Source organism: Sciurus vulgaris (genome assembly GCF_902686455.1).
Source record: "Sciurus vulgaris genome assembly, chromosome: 7".
Classification (NCBI taxonomy): Eukaryota; Metazoa; Chordata; class Mammalia; order Rodentia; family Sciuridae; genus Sciurus; species Sciurus vulgaris.
Genome location: NC_136467.1, coordinates 90,882,864 through 90,898,936, shown reverse-complemented (window position 1 = coordinate 90,898,936; position 16,073 = coordinate 90,882,864).

Below are 16,073 nucleotides of genomic sequence, written 5' to 3'. Positions count from 1 at the left end.
TCCAAGGAAAGAAAAAGAATACTGTGGGAAGGGGGCTATAAAAGCAAAGCAGGGGAGAACAATCTTTTGAAGAGAGCCCACTAAAAATAATTACAGGGTACAGTAAAGCTATTTAATTCCAACTCTTCATTAGTAAGAGAATGGTTCCCTTAAAATCAGTAGTGTAAGGAGATTTCAGATGGAATCTAGAACTCAGTTATTAGAATATGTCATGCTTGTCATTAGGAGGCAGTCTGTAAACCATAAATGTCTCCCTGATGCTCATGTGCTTGTAATGGAGGTCTGGGTGCAATTCTACTTGACATGCTTTTGTAAACCATCGGTTCAGGTTAAATGTTTATAACAATGTAGACCCGAAGTGTGAGAGGCTTTAGAGGAAGTCTAAGCTGGTTCAAACTCTCACTGTAACCATGAGAAAATGGAGTCCCTTAGAGACGCGGGATTTGCTTAAAGGTCACAGCTCATTGGTAAAACTGTGAGTCTGTGGACACATTTTAAAATTTCCTGTTTATATTTTTTTTCTGTCTACCACATGTTTTACTTAAAACAGTCATAGATTTATAAATTTGTTCAGGTTGGAAAGAGACCTTAAAATTCATCTAAGTGTTTTTGGTAACCTTTTCACTGACATGTAAAATACACTGACATGTGCACAGTCAAAAGTATACTGCTTCATGAATTCTCTCCAATTTACACATCCAGAGTTCAAGAAACCTAACATTCCCAGAATTCCAGAAGATCCCTGGCTCCCACTTCAGCGCCCCCTTCAGGCCACTGCCCACTTCACCCCCTCAGCGTCTAACATTTACATACCTACTTGAGGAATGAATAAAACAATGTCCACACTGGATAAACAGCTTTCTCAAGAGCAAATTATTAGTGAGAATATGCAACATGGTCTTGTGAGACCTACTTCAATATTTTCCACTAATTAATCCATTAACTAGTTGAAATTAATTTACTTTCAGCCAATTTAACAGTATAAAACCTAGTGCAATGTACAATTTCAGTTAATAGTTCCCAAAATGTTTTATCGAATGAATTGATGAAATTATTCCTGCCACGTTGTTTAGCTTGTTCTTGAATATTTATGTGTGACAGAATATAATGTCTCTCTTGCCTTTTATTAGACAGTAATCATCGTTTTTGAAGTTTCCTCCCGATTCATACATTATCTGTATGTTTCTTGCTCTCCTCTCTTCGTGTGAATGATTCCAGGCTGCCTCCGAGTGCTGTGGGGAGGGGCCATGAAGCTGTGAGCATGGTGGTGTTGTTCTTTGTAGGGATTTTCCCTGGAGGGACTGGATGTGAGCCGCCTGTGCACTGGGTGACCCCCACTATCTGTGTTTGAAGAACTTTTCTCAAGGGTTTATTTGCTTGGGGAACACAAGGACTGCAGGAATTTTGGAAGTAGTGTGGGAGAAGGAGTTGTGGTCATGCAGATTGTCACTAAATCCTGTTTTCATTTCGGTGCCTCATTCCCATTCTTCATGGACGATGACTGAAATTCAGCCTCCTTTTTTTCCCCTTTATCACTTTGCAGTGGTAATTCTAACAATGCCAGTAATAAAATGGTCTTCTCCCTTCAAATCTTGACTGTCTAGTTTTAAACAGTTGTGGTTACTGCCTTTTTTTTTTTTTTTTTTTGCATTTTTGAAGCATAGTTTACATACCGTGACGGTCACATGACTTAAGTGTACTTTTAAAAATATATTTTTATTTGTTTACATATAATTATATATCAATCCAGTTGTAATTTGGGTGAAATGAGCCTTAAATTCTTTAAATTGGCAAACAGAAAGACATTAAACCCTAGAATTGAGACTAATTCTACTTTTATAAAATTCCTTAATACAATTTTCATCTGTACTTACTTTGATTTAAAAATTCACACTATTCATTACTTACAAAAATTACCTTTTAATTGATGATTTTGATTATTTTAGAAAAATATTTTTTAAAACAAAAAGTAACAGTTTTTCAGATTTATATATTTGGATGAACATATATGTGAATTTTATATTTGGAATATAATTAGTTTTTCTTTTAATTTTTATTTGTTCTTTTTAGTATCCATGACAGTAGAATGTATTTTGACATATCAAACATTCATGGAGTATAACTTTCCATTTTTGTGGTTGCACATGAAATGGAGTTACCCTGGTCATGTATTCATATGTAAATATAAGAATATTATGTCCGATTCATTCTAAGTCATTCCTGTTCCCATTCCCCACCTTCCTTTCATTCCCCTTTGTCTAATCCAGTGAACTTCTATTCTTCCCTCACCTACCCCACTGCTTATTATGAGTTATCATCTGCATATCAGAGAGAACATTCAGCATTTGTTTTTTTTTTGGGGGGGGGGGATTGGCTAATTTCACTAAGCATGATATTCTCTAGCTCCATCTATTTACTGGCAATGCCATAATTGCTTCTTTTTGGTTGAGTAATATTCAACCATATGTATATATACCACATTTTCTTTATACATTCATCTGTTGAAGGGCACCTACACTGGTTCCATAGCTTAGCTATTGTGAATTGAGCTGCAACAAACATTGATGTGGCTGTGTCACTGTAGTATGCTGATTTTAACTCCTTTGGTTATATGCTGAGGAGTGGGATAAATGGGTCAAATGGTGGTTCCATTCCAAGTTTTCTGAGGAATCTCCATACTGCTTTCCAGAGTGGTTGCACCAATTTGTAGTCCCATCAGCAATGTATGAGTGTACCTTTTCCCCCACATCCTTGCCAACATTTGTTACTGTATTCTTGATAAATGCCATTCTGACTGGAGTGAGATGGAATCTCAGTGTAGTTTTAATTTGCATTTTGGTAATTGCTATAGATGTTGAGTATTTTATCATATATTTGTGGACTGATTGTATTTCTTCTATGAAGTGTCTGTTCAGTTCCTTTGCCCATTTATTGATTGGGTTATTTGTTCTTTTGGTGTTAAGTTTTTGAGTTCTTTATATATCCTTGAGATTAATGCTCTATCTGAGGTGCAGGTGGCAAAGATGTTCTGTAGGCTCTCTCACCACACTCAATTCCTTTATTGTGAAGAAGCTTTTTAATTTGATATCATCCTATTTATTGATTCTTGATTTTACTTCTTGTGCTTTAGGAGTCTTATTAAGGAATTCAGTATCTAAGCCAACCTGATGGAGATTTAGGCCTATCTTTTCTCCTAATAGGCACAGGGTCTCTGGTCTAATGCCTAAGTCCTTGATCCACTCTGACTTGATTTTTGTGCAGGATGAGAAATAGGGGTCTAATTTCTTTTGCTACATATGGATTTCCAGTTTTCCCAGCACCATTTATTAAAGAGGTTATCTTTTCTCCAATATATGTTTATGAAAACTTTGTCTAGTATGAGATAAGTATATTTATATGGGTTTATCTCTGTGTCTTCCATTCTGTACCATTGGTCTCCATGTCTGTTTTGGTGCCAATACCTTGCTGGTTTTGGTAACAATACCTCTGTAATATAATTTAAGGTCTGATATCATGATGCCTCCTGCCTCACTTTTCTTTCTAAGAATTGCTTTGGCTATTCTGGGCCAAACAAATTTTCCCTAACAAATTTCATGACAACTTTTTCTATTTCTGTGAAGAGCATCATGGGATTTTAATAGGAATTGCATTAAATCTGTATAACACTTTTGGTAGTATGACCCTTTTGACAATATTCTGCCTATCCAAAAACATGTGAGATCTTTCCATCTTCTAAGGTCTTCTTCAATTTCTTTCTTTAATGTTCTGTAATTTTCATTATAGAGGTCTTTCACCTCCTTTGTTAGATTGCTTCTCAAATATTTTATTTTTTATTTTTTGAGGCTATTGTGAATGGATAGTTTTCTTAATTTCTCTTTCAATTGATTTATCAATGACATATAAGAATGTGTTATAGGAATGATATATAGGAATGTGTTTGATTTATGGTTGTTTATTTTATATTCTGCTACTTGGCTGAATTCATTTATGAGTTCTAGAAGTTTTCTGGTGGAGTTTTTTGGGTCTTCTAAATGTAGAATCATGTCATTGGCAAATAGTGATAGTTTGAATTCTTCTCTTCCTCTTTGTGTACCTTTAATTTCTTTCTTCTAATTGCTCTGGCTAGAGTTTTAAGGGCTATGTTGAATAGAAGTGATGAAAAAGGGCATCCTTGTCTTGTTCCAGTTTTTTAAAGGGAATGCTTTCCATTTCTCTCCATTTAGAATATCGGTCTTGGGTTTAGCATATATAGCTTTTACAATGTTGAGGTATGTTCAGACTACCTAGTTTTTCTAGAATTTTGAACATGAATGGATGCTATATTTTGTCAAATGCTTTTTCTGCATCTATTGAGATAATCATGTGATTCTTGTCTTTAAGTCTGTTGATGCGCTCAATTACATTTTTTTGTTGTTGTCGATGTTTTTGTTTTGATGTTAATTAATATGTGGTGCTAAGGATTGAACCTAGGGCCTCACATATTCCAGGTAAGCGGTCTATCACTGAACCACAACTCCGGCTGTGATCAATTAATTTATTGATTTCTGCATGTGGTTGATTCTATGTCCCAACTTCTAGTCCTAGGCAAACACGGATCTTTCTCCCACTAGGTTTTCACATTTTTCTAGAATTTCATACAGTGAATTTAAATGATAGAAAGTCTCTTTTTTTCCCTCCAATTAATACAGTGCTTTTGAGATTCATCTGTGTTGTGCGTATTACTATTTTATTTGTTTTTATTGCTGAGTAGAATCCCATTAAATGAATATATCAAAATTTGTTTGTTCAATTTTGGCAAATGTGAATAATGCTCTGTGTACAAGTCTTCATGTGGACCTGCACTGTCATTTCTCTTGGATTAATGCCTACAAGTAAGATTGATCGATGTGTTTGACTATATAATACTGACAACACTGACTTCTACCAAGTGGCTGAGCCATTTTGCATTGCCACCACCAATATTCGAGAGATGTTACTGCATCGCATAATTGTGAACACCTGGTACTGTCAGTATGTTTACCTTAAGCTACGCTAGTGATGTGTCCTGTCATCTCAGTGATTTTCACTTCATTTCCTTGATGAAAGGATTTGGGTATGAAATTGACAACCTTTTTCATATGATTATTCAACATTTGTTTACCTTCTTTTGTGAGTTTCTGTTCTAATATTTTGTCTTCTTATGGATAGGTTATTTGCCTTATTATTTAATTTTTTTTAGTTGTAGATGGATACAATACCTTTATTTTATTCATTTATTTTTATGTGGTACTTAGGATCAAACCCAGTGCCGCACACATGCCCCACTGAGCTATGACTCCAGCCCTTATTTGCCTTATTATTGAGTTGTATGAGTTCTTTTTATATTTTGGAATAAGTCCTTTGTCAGTATGTATTTTGCAAATATTTTCTCCTAATCTATGATTTGCTTTTGTGCTTCCCACAACCCACATCTTTCAAAGAACAGAAAGTTTTTAATTTTGATGAAACACATTTTATCAGTTCTTTTATAAATCTTGTTTATTGTGTATTATTTAAGAAGTCTTTGTCTTACTCCAGATCACAAATATTTTCTTCCATGTTTTCTTCTAGAAGTTTCATAGTTTTAGTTCTTTTGTTTAAATCTATAATCCATCTTAAGTAAATTTTTATGTATGATATGGTGTATAGATTAAGGTTAATTTCTTTTATACAAATATCCAGTTGTTCCAGCACAATTTAGAGACAATTTTTTTCACCTTTGAATTGCCTTGGACTGAGAAGAGCCTTGGTCTATTACAGGACTAGAAAGACGGTCAGTGTGGCTTGAATATAGTGGGAGAGGAGAGGAGTGTTGTGCTCTGCTGTTGTGGAGAAGGGCAGGACCCAGTCTCACAAGGTCTTATGGTACATTGCAAGAAATGGGATTTCATTGATGAGAAATTTGGATTTTATTACTAGAGCAATTTAATGGCTTCGAGAGTTTTAAGCAGAGGCACTGCATGATCTGATTTACATTTTAAAAAGATAATTCTTGATCTGTTTGCACCAAATCCATAAATGCACTCTGATGGAGGTCACTACCAATGGTGCAGTAGTAAGCTACATTTGATCCAGTTTTATTGTTTATTCAGGGCAGGGAAAATTTCACCCATCTCTCAGCAGTTCTGAAACTGCTAAGTGCACATTTACCTCCCCCTTCTCTCTTCTAAGAAACTGTATAAAACCAGAGCTAATGCACTTTTTTTTTTTTTTTTTTTTTTGATTCTGACTTTTATGCTGCTATTGCCAAAAAAAAATGCTACCTGGTGCTTTATGTCCTTTGGCTTCTCTCTCTTTCTTTATTGCCAAGGTAAACACTATGCTAGTGCCAATGGGAAAATAGAATAGAGAAAGTGGTTTTTTTTTTTTTTTTTTTTTTTTTTTTTTTTAGTTTTGGTGCTCAGAGGTGGGGATAAAGCCCAGGCCCTTGTGCATTCCAGACAAGTGCTCTACCACTGAACTATAGCCCCATCCCAGGAAAAAGCTGAAGACAACTTTATAGTTATTAGAGACTGTATCTGCTTGGTGATTATTATCTGTTTTATTTGAAGTGTATGAAATAAGCTAAACATTCTACTGCTATGAGTTCGACTTTTTTAGGTTCCAAATATGAGTGATATTATACAGTATTGAACCCTCTGTGTCTGGTTCATTTCACTTTACATAATGTTGTTTAGGTTCATCACATTGTTAGAAATGGCAGAACTTCCTTTTCTTAAAAAAATTCTGAATTAAAAAAAATCTTGATGGACATTCACATTGTTTCCATATCTTGGCTGTTGTGAATGATACTGCAGTGAACATGGGAGTCTAAATATCCTTTCAACATACTGATTTTAATTTCTTTGGGTATTAACTTAGAAGTGGGATTCATGGATCATATGGTAATTCTATTTTTGGCTTTTTGAGGAACTTCCATACTATTTCCTAGAATGGCTATACTAATTTACAAGACCACCAACAGTATCTGAGGGTTCTTTTTTTCTTCAAATACTTACCAACACTTGTCTTTCTTTGTTAGTTTTTTGTCATTACTTAATCTGTGTAAGGTAGTATCTCATTATGGCTTTAATTTGCATTTCTCCAATGATTAGAGATATTTAACATTTTTTTCCTGTGCTTGTTGGCCACTTGTATGAATTCTTTTGAGAACGTTTTTTCAAGTCTTTTGCCCATTTTTAAATAGGGTTATTTGTTTACATGTTATTGAGTAGTTTTTTGTATATTTTCTTTATTTCTATAGTTTCTTGTATTTTTGTATATTATCTGATGTATGATGTGCAATATTTTCCCCTGATCTCTGGGTTGTCTCTTCACTATGTTGGTAGGCTCCTTTGTTATATAGAAGTTCTTCGGTTTGGTGTGGTTCCCTTTGTGTATGATTGCTTTTGCTGCCTGGGCTTTGGGGATTAAATCCAATATATCATTGCCCTGGATCATTGTCAGGGAGCTTTCTCCATGTTTTCTTCTAGTAATTTTATGCCTTCAGGTTTTATGTTTATGTCTTCAATCCAGTTTGGATTGATTCTTACGGAAGGAGTTTAAAAAGGTCTATTTTTTTTTCTTCCACATGTGGATTCTAGTTTTCCCAACACCATTTATTGAGAAGACTGTCTTTCCTCTATTGTGTGCTCTTGACTTCTTCGTCACAAGTCAACTTACCATAGATGTTTATTTTAGGGGTTTCTATTCCATTTCCTTGGTTTATGTATGGGTGTGTGTTTGTTTGTTTGTTGTTCTAGGGATTGAACCCAGTTTATGCCAGTTCTATGCTGTGTTTTGATTTTTCTATCTTTTTGATATATTTTGAAATCCAAATAGTATGATATTACCAGCTTCATTCAATTTTTTAATTCCTTGGGGTCTTTCTAGTTTCTTACAAATTTTAGGATTGTTCTTTTTCTATTTTGTGAAGAATGACATTAGAGTTTTGATATGAATTGAGTTGAATGTATGGATCACTTCTGGTTCTATAGACATTTTAGCAATACTAATTATTTCAGTTGATGAACATGAGGTACCTTTTCATTTATTTCGGTCATTTCAATTTCTTTCATCAATGTTTAATAGTTTTCAGTACACAGATCTTTCATGTTTTTGGTTAAATTTATATGTTAACATTTTTAATGCTATTATAGATGGGATTGTGTCCTTAACTTCTTTTTTGGATAATTCAATTTTGGTGTATAGAAGTGATATTGGGTCAAAGAAGTATAGAGTAGAATGGTAATTAACAAGTGATCAGTGGGGCAGGCATGGATGGTTGACGAGAGACTTTATGAGTGTGTACAGTTGCAGCTAAGAGAAATGTGTTCTGGTGACCTATTGCATGGTGACTAAATAACAATATAGTGTGTGCTTCAAAAGAGTTAAGAGAGAAAATTTTACATGTTCTCATTACAAACCAATGATAAATATTTGAGTTAATGCATATGCTAATTAGCTTGATTTGATAAATCATTTTTCTCATTTTCTACTTAAAGAATGAGTGAGACATTTATGGAAAGAAATGCAGCATGCAGCATTGACTCTCTCTGTACACCCTAGTTTGTGATTTAGGCCAACAGAAATATATATTTGCTAAAATCTAGATGTAAGGTGTGGATCCAGAGTAGCACTTGAAAGCCAGTCTAGAGGTAAGGAGTTCTTGGAAACCACGTGCATATTACACAAGAACTATATTAGGTCATTTTTGGTTTACAATAACACAAAGGAATCTTTTGGGTGATGGAAATATTTCACATTTTTTTTTTTTGGAGTTGTGATTACCCGAGTGTATACAATTGTTAAAACTCTTCATTATTGAACTCTTAAGATCTCTGTGCATCTTATTGAATGCAAGTTATACCTCAATTTTAAAAAATGATTAAATAACAGGGTTTTCTGATTCCAGAAAATATTTTAATGAATTGTGATTATCTGTTGAGCATAATAATAGAGTAGCTTAAATAAGAAAATAAATTTTGAGATAGAATTTTTTTCTCCTGTGTTAGAGTAGGTTATAAAAAAAAAAGGTAGAGATCTCTAATAACAGAACTGGTTTATTTCAGCTAATTTTCTTGAAGGACAATTACTTGTTTAAATTATATCTACATAGTCTTTCCAGTTTAATTGCAACAGGCTCTATTTAAATATAACATACAAACTGTTATTACTTTTAGTAGATGCTATAACTTTCAGACCATTAAATATATTGACTTAGGATGAAGAAATGAAAGTTTAATCAAGTTGTTACAATAATTTTTTTATAATTTTTCCTTCAGTGAATAAGTTCTGTTTGATCAATACCACCTGTTTGGCATATACACTCTACAGATAAGTTTAAAATTTTCATAATTTTGTACAACTTTGGGAAAACATTGGGTAGAAGGATAGAAACCTTATTAAATAAAATGGTACAGGTGTTAATAATCTTGGCATTCTTTAGTTTCTTGATATTACCTTCACATTCATCCAAATTTCATTTGAAGTTTATTTTTAGGTTTTTAATATATAATTCAATTTTTGTCTTCTAAAGTTTTCACCCTTATTGAAAAGGCTTTGCTATAACACAAGTAGGATTTTTTTTTTTTTTTTAATTTAAAGAGAGGTAGAGAAACTTTCATTGTTGTTGGGCTAGTTATTATAAAAATTCTTCCACTAAAAGCATATGAGGGCTGGGGCTGTAGCTCAGAGGACTCGCCTTGCACGTGTGGGGCACTAGGTTCCATTCTCAACACTGTATAAAAATAAATACATCTTTAAAAAATATTGTGTCCATTTACAATTAAATTTTTTTTTGGAAAAAGCATAAAGAAATTTGAGAGGTAAATCTTCAAAACAAAGAGAAACTAAAGCTAGAGTAATAAACTGGCATTGAGTCCTGACTTCTCTGAAGGTGTCTGATCATACCAGAAACAGAGGCCAGGGTTTTGACAGCCTCATGAGGTGTAGGAGATAAGGCCCTTTGTCAAGCAAGATGGGCAAATAAGGAAGGCTCACACATTCAATTAGGATGCCCTTAGCGTGGGTGAAAAGTTGAGTTAGGAAAAAATTTGTCTCTTGGTGAAGGGGGCTGACTGAAAAATCTTAGCTGTAGGTTTCCACTGGGAGAAAAGTCTCCCTTAAAAATTCAAAATATAACTGGGTACTATGGTGCATACCTGTAATCCCAGCAGCTCTGGAGGCAAGGCAGAAGGATCTCGAGTTCAAAGTCACCCTCAGCAAAAGCGAGGCACTAAGCAACTCAGTGAGATCCTGTCTCTAAATAAAATGCAAAATAGGATTAATGAGAAGAAGGAGAGAAAATATTTATAAATATCAGACTATAATTTTCCATAACTGAGGAAAGACACAAATTCCCTAACAGAATAAATAAAAACTAATCTTAACCTAGTCAAATTGTAGTTAAAGTGAAACTACCAATAATAAAACTAAAAGCAATTGGTTAAAACAGACATCTTACCTTTAAAGGCTCAGAAATTAGGTTGATGTTCACAGTCTATTCCAGATTGTCCTTTAAAAAAGCAATTTAATAAAGGGTGATTTCATGAAATTAGAAGGGAGACCAATAGAAAACAGGAAGGGGATCTAGGGGAGGAAGGGAGGTTAGAAAGTACTGGGGAAGGAAATCTATCAAATTATGTTATGACCATGCTTACTTACACTACAATGAATCCTGATTTCATATATAATTATAATGCACCAATTAAAATAATAATAACAGAAAGGAGATGAGTAGAGTAGTAGAGCTAGTAGATCAGAGGGAGGGAGGAAGGGAGGGGAAAGTAAGACACTAGGGAATGTGGATGATCCATTTATGTGCATGTATGATGTTAAGTTTATATATTAAGTGTCCCCCCAAAAGCTCATGTGTGAGACAACGCAAGAAAGCTTAGAAGTGAAATGATTGGGTTATGAGAGTCTTAACCTAATCAATGCATTAATTTCATGATAGGGATTACTTAGGTGGTAACCACAGGCAACTAGGGTGTGACTGAAGGAGATGGGTCCCTCAGGCATGCCTTTGGGGTACATATTTGGCGAGCTGAGTTTAGGCTGTCTCTCTGCTTCCTGGTGTGAGGTCATGAAATGCTTCCCTCCACCACACTCTACCACTGTGCTGTTCAGCCTCACCTCAAGCCCCGAAGAATGAAGCTGGCCACCTATAGACTGAGACCTCTGAAGCCAAGAGCCCCCAAATCGACATTTTCTCCTCTAATTGTTGTCAGATCTTTTAGCCACAGCAGTGAAACAGCTGGATAAAACATAGGAATATGGCATGATGAATTCCACTATTGTGTATAATTACAATGTACCAATAAAAAAAGAAAAAAACTTTTTATTGGGTTTTTAATTTTTTGATTCTGCCATTGTATTCTTCAGTTCCAGAGTTCCTATTTGATTCTTTTGTTGGCGTTTTCTATGTCCTTATTAAAATTTTTATTTTGTTAAAAAAATTTAGTTGATGCCATTGCAGCAAAAATGGAAAATAGAAAAGAATAGAAAACATTTTAACACTGAGAGAAAATAAAAGCTAATTTAAAGTGGCAGACTTTGTTAAACTCTCTCAAGAATGAGGATGAAGTGATCACCAGCAGACAATGCTAAAGAAATTTCAGAAGGTTATACTGTACAGAGGAAAAGTAAAATGATTCCAGACAGAAGATCTAATATTCAAAATATAAATAGTGTGCAAAAACTTTGGCATAAAAGAGGGTAAGTATAAACCAACTATAAAAATGTAGTATTTATTTTGTGGTACAATGTACAAAGATTACATTTTAAATGGGAGGGGATTTATTGTGGATTGAATTGTGTTCACAAAAAAATGCTACTTGGAAATTGTGACCCCTCTACCTAAGAATAGCACCTTATTTGGATATAGAGTCTTACAGAGGTAATCAAGTTAAAATGAGGTCATTAGGGTAGACTTCCGTCCAATATAATTGGTGTCCTTATAAAATAGGGAAATCTGGACACGAAGAAGACACGTACAAGGGAGAGTGCCATGGGATGATAAAGACAGAGATCTGGACGATTCTTCTACAACCAAAAAATGTCAAAAATTGCCTCAAACCAGAACCTAGGGGAGAAACAAAGATCAGAAGAAACAAATGCTGAGGACACTTTGACTTTGGACTTCTGGTCTCCAGAACAATAAGTCAATCTATTTCTGTTTTAAGTCCCTGCATTTTTAGTACTTTGTTATGGCAGCGCTAGCAAACGAAGAGAGGAGGTTCAGAGTAAAATTTCTACTCTGATGATATTGTAATGTATTTGTGTTATTTGAGAAGAAAAAGTGTGTTTTAAGCAAACTAAATGTGTTCAAATTTTCTGAGAAGAAAATTTTATTTTTTATATTAAAAATAGAGTTTTATATTAAAGACCTTTTTTTAAAGTTTTGTTTGTGTTAAAAGAACAATTCAAAATGATCTGTAACAGGGTGATGTGTAGGTAGGGCTGTTTGGGGTAATGAATAAATAGAAATATAATACACGTCTTCCGCTACAGTACAGATTAAATGGAAAAAAAGGGTGAAGCCCATTGGAAATATGTCTTATTACACCTCTGGGTCAGGAAAAGCATAGGATGATTGTGGAACATCTCCATATCAGCAAACAAGGAAGCTCTCAAAAACTATACTGAAGTGATCATAAACTCATCAGATTAAGTTACCAGCCAAGAACAGGAAAAATTACACATTAATAAAGATAACAATTATGATGGATTAAAATATGTCAAACATATCTCAATCCAGAAGTTTGGTATTATACTAATTATTTATGACTTACTGAAATAAAGTAATTGGTTACTTTTGGAGGGTCTAGAGAACTATCTCACTGTTTGGAAAGCTAATAATTTTTAAAAAAGTACAACAATCAAGAACTGGTTCTCTCTTTCCTAATTTACTTCCTGAGTCCTTAGATTATACACATAATTATTTTGGAGCTTCTCTTCACAGACCTATTCCAGGAAGTAAATGTAGAAGTTTTCAGAATTGACTTATCACCACTAAAAAACATAAACAAAAAAACTGATGAATTAATGGATCTAAGGAGCAATCACCAATGACAGACAAGACCATAAAAGAGAGAGAGACAGAGAAAGAGAGAGAGAGAGAGAGAGAAAGAGAGAGAGAGAGAGAAAGTCCTGGTAGAAATATAATACACTACCTATGAGATAGTATTGCAAAAAGAAAAAAAAATTGAAACTATATCTGAACAAGACTTAAGGTCTAACTAACACTTTTTCAGGAAGTACAAATTGAGAGAAGAAATGTGGATCAATCTGAGTACAGTAGCAAAATCTGATCACAGGAAACTCTAGGAAGGTAACCTAACTTATTCAACATATTTCTTTAAAACAGTAAAATAAGAGATGGAAGGAGAAAATAGAAACTAAGTGATTTAATTACCTTGAATTTATAATTACCTTGAATTATAAACCTTAGTTAGATATTTAATTCTTCAAAGTAAGAAGAAATTATAAAATCAGGGAAATGGGAATCTTGGGTATTTTATATTATAGATTAATTTTTAATTTTTAAAAATATAATGATGTTATATTTGTGTTTGCAGAAGAGCAATTCAAAATCCTCTATGACAGTGGTGGCAGAGATGGGATAGGACTATTTGGGGGGGATGAATAAAGATCTATATACAGAATGATTGGTTGTATATTAGTAATTATTGAAACTGAGCTCAATGGTATAGTACTTGCCTAGCATGTGGGAGGCCCTGGGTTCAATTCCCAGCATTGCAAGCAAACAAAACAAAATAAACACAAAATAAGGGGAAAACCCCTAAATAGCCCCCATTTTACATATTGATAGAAAGAGTACAAAAATTATTGTATTTACTAGCACAAGGAGTTCCATGTTACTCACACCTAATTGATGCATTTATTTTTTGTTTTTGTTATTGTTTTTTGATACTGGGGATTGAACCCAGGGGCACTTAACCACTGAGCCACATGCCCAGTCAATTCATTTAGTTAAAAGTCTTAATCATAAGTAAGGGAAATGATGGGAAAATGTAAAAATTTCAGGAAAATAAAAGGCATAATATACACTAAAAATATTAAATGTATTAATAATAAAAAATAGTTTAAAAATTTTGGAAAGAATAAAAAGTCCAAGATTATAAAAGGAAATTTGAAAATGAAGGGGAAGAGAAAGAGAAAGTGTTTTATAAATTTGGAGATTTTTTCAAGTTAAACTACATTAAGGCAATGTGGAATAAGTGAAGGATGGACAAGATAGTGGAACAGAATAAGTGAAGAAGCCAACCCACATATTTTAATATATTAGAAAGATGGCACTGTGGATCATCAGGGAATGGCAGACTTTCAATATAGGATTGACTATTAAAGAAATTATCAATTCAGAAAAAATAAAATCAGATACCAGATCCCTATTTTATACCATATACAAAAATGAAGTCCAAATGAATGTATGAAATGTCTATAATATAACCTAATATGATATGATGATATAATGCAATGTGATTAACATAAGAAAATATAAAAATACATATATGATAGTTTCTACATAGGAAAGATTTAAGATTTAAGACACAAGCCAAAAAGGAAAAAAGATTAATTAGATTTGACATTGATATTTTTATCAAAGTGACAGGAAATTATATTTAGGCTAAATCTGGGTGTTGGGTGTCTCCCAAAAGTTCATGTATAAAGGAGGTGATATTGGGAAAGGCTATGAATTTTTATAAGGTGGGGTCAAGTAGGAGGTCCTCGAGTCATGTGAAGTACTGTGGTGGGGCCCTGGTCTTTCTTTCCCTGCCCACTCTGTCTCTCCTCCAGTCCAGGGTGTGACTGTTCAATCCCACATACACTTCTGCTGTGAAGTGCTGCCATCCATGACCCTCACTGGAGGTCAAACAAAAGAGACTGCCTGATGTTGAACTTGAACATCCAAAATTGTGAGCTAAATAGACTTCTCCTTATCAGTAAGCTGTCTCAGGTATTTCATTGTACTAAAGTGAAACTGACTAATATAATTTACAACACATATTAGTAATAACCGAATCAATTAAATCGATATCTTAATCAATGAAAAAAAACCAATGACAAATGAGTATAATAACCAGGAGACAAAAATAAATGGTCAATAAACATAAAAACAAAACCTCAAAAATAATTAAGAATGGGACTGGGATCATGGCTCAGTGGTAGAGTGCATGCCTTGGATGTGTGAGGCACTGGGTTCTGTCCTCAGTACCACATAAAATGAGTAAAATAAAATAAAGGTATTGTGTCCATCTACAACTAAAATTTTTTTAAAAATTAAGAATAATCAAGGAAATTAAAAATATATTGAGATATCATCTACATATATCAGATTAGCAAAAATTAAGAAAGTTTGCAATTACAAATGTCAGTGAAGACACTGCGCTACATTGACCAGTAAGTCTACTTCTAGTCATAACCTAAGTAGAGAAACTTCTAGTCATAACTTATGTAGAGATAGATGAGGGACATGCACAATGTTAGAAACAAATGTCCATCACAAGCAAAACTAATAAATATTGTGTATAGCTACAATAGACTATTACCAAGCAATGAAAATTACATTCACAAGTGTCAACATGAATGATTCTCATAAACAGAGCTAAGGAAGGACACCAAGTTGCATGATAATATTAATGTCAAGATTAAAAATTTTCACAAATATATATAACAAAATTGCTAACTATAAAATACAGCCACATGTTGCTAGATGTAAAATTCGAAGTGGTTATAAATTGGGAAGAAGTAGACATGTTCATAACAGGTTATAAATGTTTTGAGAGTATTTTATTTCTTAATTTGTGTGATGGGTGCATCACATAATACTTTCTTATGTATTAAGTATTATATGGTCAATAAAATCATTATTAAATGCAGGTAGAAAAATATAAGTACATGCCTTGAGCTTCTTAAAAGTTTTGTGCACTGTGCTACACACTGGAAAGGAACACCATGTTGAATAAGAAAGCATAGTTCTTAGCTTTACAGACCTTGAAACCTACTGGGCAAATAGAATTAAATCAGTAGTTTCCACTATTCCAGATGAT